The sequence below is a fragment of the Castor canadensis genome, chromosome 11 (assembly GCF_047511655.1).
Source record: "Castor canadensis chromosome 11, mCasCan1.hap1v2, whole genome shotgun sequence".
Taxonomy (NCBI): domain Eukaryota; kingdom Metazoa; phylum Chordata; class Mammalia; order Rodentia; family Castoridae; genus Castor; species Castor canadensis.
The window spans coordinates 71,166,001-71,173,988 of NC_133396.1; positions in this window are offsets into that span (position 1 = coordinate 71,166,001).

Genomic DNA, 7,988 nt, shown 5'->3' on the forward strand with positions numbered 1-7,988 from the left:
CTTTATCATGTGATCAAAGTCCAATCCCCTTGTTGTGTTTGTCCTTGAGCTAATGTCCGCAGATGAGGGAGAACATATGATTTTTGGTTTTTTGGGCCAGGCTAATCTACTCAGAATGATGTTCTCCAATTCCATCCATTTACCAGCGAATGATAACATTTCATTCTTCTTCATGGCTGCATAAAATTCCATTGTGTATAGATACCACATTTTCTTAATCCATTCATCAGTGGTGGGGCATCTTGGCTGTTTCCATGACTTGGCTATTGTGAATAGTGCTGCAATAAACATGGGTGTGCAGTGCCTCTGGAGTAACCTGTGTCACAGTCTTTTGGGTATATCCCCAAGAGTGGTATTGCTGGATCAAATGGTAGATCAATGTTAGCTTTTTAAGTAGCCTCCAAATTTTTTTTCAGAGTGGTTGTACTAGTTTACATTCCTACCAACAGTGTAAGAGGGTTCCTTTTTCCCTGCATCCTCGCCAACACCTGTTGTTGGTGGTGTTGCTAATGATGGCTATTCTAACAGGGGTGAAGTGGAATCTTAGTGTGGTTTTAATTTGCATTTCCTTTATTGCTAGAGATGGTGAGCATTTTTTCATGTGTTTTTTTGCCATTTGAATTTCTTCTTTTGAGAAAGTACACTTGCCCATTTCTTTATTGGTTATTCTCTCTTAAACATATTGACTTACCCTCGTTCTTGAGCAGTAATTTATCCTCATTTTTTCTGTGGTGGCACTAGGATTTGAACTCTGGGCCTCACATTTTCCAGGCAGGTGCTCTACCACTTGAACTACTCACCATCCGTTATCCCCATTTTTGATGGGGATTGCCTATTTTAGAAAGTACGAGGTTCTAGTTTGAGAACTGAGTTTCATTCAACTCTTAGAATTACTGTTCATAATTTAAAAAATAGAGACTACAACAATGATATTTTCCTCAAGGAATGGCTATAATGATAAACTATATTCATGCATAAAAAAGACAGTGAAATGTCTTGAATAATACTTAAATTTAGCTAAGGGGTTGAAACCTAAATAAGATTATGTTTTATTTTCCTTTTCATTGGAGCATGAGTTTCTGCTTTTTGTCCTGTTTGTTTATTATGCTGTAATTTTCCTTTTAACTACAGAATCAATGTACGTGATCTTTATCAAGTTGTGTAAATAGTAGTGATTGAAGACTTGGGAGTAGTGTGGAGACAATGATTACAAAAGTTCCCTACACAGGAAGTACAAAATTTTGAAAGGATAACAATTGAGTGGTTCGTGGTGGAAAGTTGCTGTGAGTATGTTTATATAGGTATGGTTTTAATCTCTCAAAATGGAGTTTTCTAATCCATTTTTAGCATTTATTTTCTGCCTGGGATGGATGTTAGAAAATTGTCATTCACTCAGCCTATGTTAAAAATAAGATATTAGTACTTCCTGTTCTAAAATGCCTTCCAGGATAGGAATCTCTCCAGGTAGAGGAAGCACTATCTGTAAATAGTAGATGTATTCATCTCTAGGCAAGGATGTGGATTTTGGCTGAAATGCACCACATGTCTATTAAAAGTTTTATTATGGTAGATCTCTGAAATGCAACTTCTAGCTTACTCTCTTATAAATATTTAGGGGAAAAGCTTGACTCATTATCCCTAGGGGAAATTTCCACTGCAAAATAAATTTCCATGCATAAACTTTAAAATTATAATCAACTATAATTTTAAAAAATATTCTATATCATAGTTTCTCTAGTCATATGGATTGCTTCAAAGACCAGAGTATAGTTGTTTTTAGTATGGTATCAAGAAACTTGAGCTTGTGAGTTTGAGCTCATGTAAGCCAGTTAGCTTCATAATTTTCCAGAATTATGTATTTAAAGCACCTGTCTGTCATTTCTTTCAGCAGGAATGAGGTAAGGTGTAGAATTATATTAGCAAAATCCTTCCTCCTTCTCAGAAATCCTTCCTCCCCTTTCTTAGATAATTCAGCATATTGGATCAGAGCCACAGATGTCATCTCTGTACATCACAGGGCATCTTTCACCATGTGAATCCCGAACATTTCCAATTAGAAGCTCTTATCACACTTGAAGGCCTTTTTTAGGCTCTTTAATGTCCTTTCATCTAAGACAAATTTGATTTAAGGTAAAACTGAGTTTTATGTAGCTCCATTGATTTATTTTATACACCTTAATTTATTTTACATTATTTGCTTAAGGTGGTGTTATCTAAGTAAGTTACATAACCTATTAGATATATAAATTTTATAAAATGTATAAACTGCAAAGTTAATAAGAATGTAAGCTCCATTTAGACAAAATTAACTAAGAATGTCCCCCTGAGCACTATAACCAGAGACCACTTAATGCTGAGGTATAGAAAATATTTGTCTGGTGGATGACCCATTTTCATGTTGATCATTCACTTCAAAGTTATATTTTTTTCTGTTGAAAACAAGACTGGCTCTCTTTCCTCCACAGAGAACTGATAAAAACTGTAATATTCTCCCTCCTTTAGCACAAAGAGCAGTTGTCTCACCTAGAACTTAGAATGCCACATAAAGAGAGGAAGAATTTGCCTCATTCCACATGTAAAGCAAGCCCCTGACATTTTACAAAGCTTCATCTTAGAGAAACATCCACTCCTTAGAAAACCTCCAGGGTTGAGTGCATAGCTTGGAATTGGTCAGTTCTCCATCTGAATTACAGTCCACTGTGTGACTTTACAAAACACACAATCCCCATAACTACAAAGAGGAAGTAAAAACACCTACTTTGTAGGGTTCTGTAAATATAATATATGATAATAATTGTACTATATATATAACATAGTGGTTGGCAAATACGGAGTAGCCACTATGAGTAAATATTATTAGGATGTAATGATAATTGAACATGAAAACCTAGATACTGAAAATAAGATCCTGATACTGAAGAAACCATTGTTTGTGATAGACTGGATGGCACCAAAGCAATGTAACCATTAAAGCAAAAGATTCTAAGGAAAGAAATTCAAGCCAGAACAAATGCTAGCCACACCAGCTCAAGAATTTTCACCATTGTACTGCGAGAAGGGCATAAATATTTAACTCAGGTCCTTATTTTCATCTGTGGAAAACTTATCATAAATGCTGTTTATGGTGTATACTATCCATTTTGTTTTTACATTTGCATATATGCTAATAACATTATTCATATTCATATGCATTTTGTTCATACTTCAGATTATTCTTTTTTTACATTTTTTAAGTTTTATTTACCTCATGAAATACTGAAAAAGGAAAAAAGAACACTTTGGGACTATACAAAGGACTGAAATAGATTGGCTGACTCACTACTATTGTAAGATTTGTTTGCTAAGAGTGAGAAAATGGCCTGGTGTTGGGGCCTCATTCCTGTAATCCTAGCTACTTAGGAGGCTGAGATCAGGAGGATCCCAGTTTGAGACCAACTTGGGCAAATAGTTTGAGAGACTATCTCCAAAATAACCAGAGGAAAATGGGCTGGAAGTGTGGCTCACGTGGTAGAGCACTTCTTTGTAAGCTCAAAAGGTTACAAATGAAAAAGGTTTCATTTTCTTGTGTATGAATTGAGTATAAGACCACTTCTTATGGTCATTGTGAGGATTTAAAAAACTGAAGGTGTCTTACAGAAAACTGTGTAGTAGCTTCCTACAAATGTTACATTCTTTTGTCCTTTCTTTTCTTTTTGCAAATGCCATATTATCTAAAGGAAAGCTTTCTTTAGGGGAGGGGTACCTGACTGTGCTGCAGCATTGTAAAGTGTTTGAATAATAGTAACTAAAAAAAGATGGAGAAAGCTAAAGGAATGAGATAATCAGTGGACATATCTTATGTTTACAAAAAGTAGCTAGCTCATGAAGGTCTTTACACATGTATGTGCTTTCCTACTATATTTATCTCAGGTTGGGAAGTATTTTGAGTTCTATTAAAGATTTTAACTCTCTGTTAAAGAGTTAAAGCAAATATGAAAGTAAAAAATATTTTAATAAAATATTATTGAATGTTACCAAATTTTATATCAATTGTGTTTTAGGGAAAACTAGTATCTTCCATACCTATTACAAACTGGATTCAAGTTGAATCTCTTTTAAACTCATTCATAATATATGCACAGGTACATCACTGCATTCCACAGTGGCTTGCTCAGCCAAGTTGTTGTATCTCTTATGTTTATTAAGCCTTGCCAAAGACAGACACTGTTCTTCTAGATGTGTTTTACTTGCATGATGCCCTTGATTTAATGTGATAGGATTTATTTTTAGAAACTTAACAATTTTTTTCAATCTAGTTAGTACTTTGTAAAAAATGATTACCTGCACCCTTTGCATAATATAATCTGCTTTGCATATTGCTACGTAAATGGGGACACACAAGAGTTTTTATTCAGATCTCTGTCTTCTATGGCCTAGGTCCTTTAGGAATTACAGGATGGTTTACATATGGAAATATATGAGTAATTTTTTTTGCTAGATTAACAACTTATTATTTCTGTGACTATTTTAAATAACAAATATCTTTAGTACTATGTCTTTATAGTTCACTTTTATTATCTCTATACTTAAGTAGCATTTGAGACAAAAACTATGTTTTGTTTTTTTTTCTTCAGAGTATAAAACTTCTCCAGGAAAGAGAGGGGTCAGTGTGGACATAATAAGAGTAGAAAATTCCATGGACAGATAATTTAGGATTATTGTTCAGATATAAGTTTCAATATAAGGGTCATAAGAAGGTAACATATCCGAATTAAGTGGGGACAGTGTACAAGTGTAGGATGAGTTGAGTGGTTCTGTGGTGATCTAACACCCACATTCAGAAATACAAACGAACCACTTCTGAAAGTTTCATGCAGGCATGCAAGTTTTTTCTTTATCTTTTTCTTTTTTGGTTTTGTTTTGTTTTTGAGACAGGGTCTCACTATGTAACCCAGGCTGACCTGGTATTTGTGATCCTCCTGACCCAGACTCCTGAGTGCTGGGGTTACATATCAGCCCAGATTTCATGTGACTTATTTATTTATTTATTGTTGTGCTGGGAATACATTGTGGCATTTACAAAAGTTCTTACAATGTATCAAATATGTCATATTTGAATTCACTTCCTCCACCATTCTCATGTGACTTTTGAGTTCACTGAAGTTGCCTTGTCTTAAAGGATGGGTCATGCCTCTCCAGTTTGTCTCTTCTCAGTTTCTACAGATTCCAAGAGAATCCTGACTCTGATCATTACACACTTTATTATTATAACAGCTCTCCCACTGGTTTTCTTACCAACAAATACTCCATGCAACTCATCTTAAACATTAGTATTTAAGTAATTGTGCATAGTTCTCTGATTTTAATTATGCTAAACCCTCTATTTAATATTTTACTTAAAATGTAGAACAACTGTACAAAGTTAGACACTAATGTTTCTTCTATTTTACAGATGGGAAAAGTCAGGCACTAGGAATTTAACTGACTTACAAGGCTCGTTATATTAGGAAGGGCTAGACCTGATGGCTGCAGATTTGCTTGCCAGCCTTGTGTGATGGGGAATCCAAAATGGGCATGTTAGTGATAGCACCAGTTTTAGTAGGAAGGGGAAAGGGGGAGTGTATCTTCCAGATGTGAGAGGACAGAGGGCAGAATTTAGGAGGAAGTGTTGGTTTATAAGCCAGAGTAGATACAGCCAAAGCCCCAATTCCATTAGATTTTCATATTTTATTTGTTCTGTTTGGGCTTTTTGAGATTTGGTGAACTTTAATGCTTCAGTAGTTCTAGACTGCTGTTGCTGAGCTTTGTTTTCTTAAATGGATGGCGTAAGTTTCAAGCCCATCAAAATGTGTATGATTAAGGTGGTTTAGGTACGGTTCTGAAACTTGCGTGTCTCTAATGGTTAGACCTCTAATGGTTAGGATGCAACATTTACACAATCCTGGGCCTGGATTTCTGCTGATCATAAATGCAGACATTTGGGTCATTTAGAACTAGTAAACTATTAGGTCATAGCTTTGGTAACTTTTTTTCTTTGATTTTACAGTTGCCCCCTTGAACTCATGTACTGAGTCAGGGACTTCCTGAGAATTCTGAGAAAGAAAGCTGCAGTTCCTCTTTGGGGTTACTGGTATCTGAGGCACAATCTATTGGTTCCTCCAAAGTCACAGTAAAAAATGGGGCTCACATCTATGCTTTTACCCCAAAGCAAAGCACAGGAAATTGGTGGGTTTTCTCAGGGATGCTTCCTGTTGAGCCTTGAAGGCTCTTCTAGACTTTTAACAAAAACACATTTTCTGATGTTGTCCTCATCATCAACTTCCTCTGCCATTCGTTTCTTTAGCAATCTTCACTCCTTCAAAGGATTTGATCTGTCATATCTGACTTAAAAGTCATTTTCCTTGCTGGAAGGAAGCTTCCTCAGAGTTGGAAGCTGACATTTGATAGGAACTCAGAATTGGAACAAATTCTAGTCCTGTGTAACAGGAAGCTGAGAAGTTATGACCACAAACCAACACAGCTCACTTACATAAACTAAGAGCTTACTTATCAGGACTGCTTTGAAACACAATTTACTTAATCAACATATTTCAACACCTCACTCTACTGTACCCACTCATTCACAGCTACTGTGTCATTAACTCTGTCCAATCCCAACTAAGTCTCTGCCTTTCAAATCTACCTTAAAATCACTCAGAATGAGTCACACAGTCCAGTCCTACAAATATCCTACTGTTTTCATTTTGGAGTATCTAAGACTTTGTGATGGTTATGTGGTTGTTTATTGCAGTATGTTTAAGGAACCTCTTATTTTTTGCTCAATAGGTATTTCTTTTTTTGGGGGGGTTACCTTGATATATGCAGATGTAACCATCACCATTTTATTGACACATGTACAACACAATGTATAACAATAAAATCAGAGTAATCAGTGGTTTCATCGCCTTAAACATTTATCATCCTTTTTTCAAAATACTCTCTTCTAGTTCTTTATACAATACCTAATAATGTGTTGTTAATAGGAGTCACCTGCTCTGTAGTAGAGTACTTGAGGTTATTCTTTCTATGTAACTGTATTTTCAGTTAATTATTTCACTGACTTATTCATAGATTATGCACATTTGTATGCTTCCCTAAATAATACATATTATCTATTCTCACCATGCAGTAAAAAATATCCATTCCTGGGCTCCAACATGGCAGATTGCTGATAGACTCCATATCATTGACCTCCCACAAACCCAAAAGACAATCTTAGTTTTGTGACAGCAAGTGTGGTTGGTCTAGTTAGTTTGCTAAATAAGAGGTCACCAATGTATATACAGACCATATCTACAATGACCAACTTCTAAATAAGCCTTTCATTCATTTATATATGTATTTATTTAAATCTTTTTAAAATTTATTTTTTTTTACAATTTTTATTAGACTTATATTCATTGTATAAAGGGAATTCATTGTGACAATTCCAAATAGGCTTATATTGTATGTTGGTTAGATCATCCTCACCGTTTCTCCCTGTCAACTCCAATCTCTCCCAGTCCCACTTAAAGCAATTGCAAAAGGTTTCATTTTGTATAAATAAATGATACCCACCAACCATATTCCCTCATTTTAATGTCCTTCGTTCACCCTGCCTTCTCCCACAAGTAGGTGTTTCTTGTTGATTTCATGGGAGTTTCAACTGCACTAACACTCATTTTGCTGAATAAAGGAATGTGAGATACAGTTGATATTTCCACTTAATAGACATGGACACTACAGCTCAGAGTAGTAAAGTACTTCACTAAATTATAGAGACAGTAGGATCAATTCCCATAGCCTTTCTGCAAAGCACAATTTTCATGTGGGTCCTTTCTAATTTCTTTCTTCCTTCAAGATTGCATTGGTGTTTTTTAGTCTGAGTCAGCATGCGTTATTTGGGATTGGAGAAGAGGATGAATTGTAATTGTACCATATGTATTATGTAGTCTTCACTGCCTCCTGTAAAGGGTGGACCTGGAGGATGT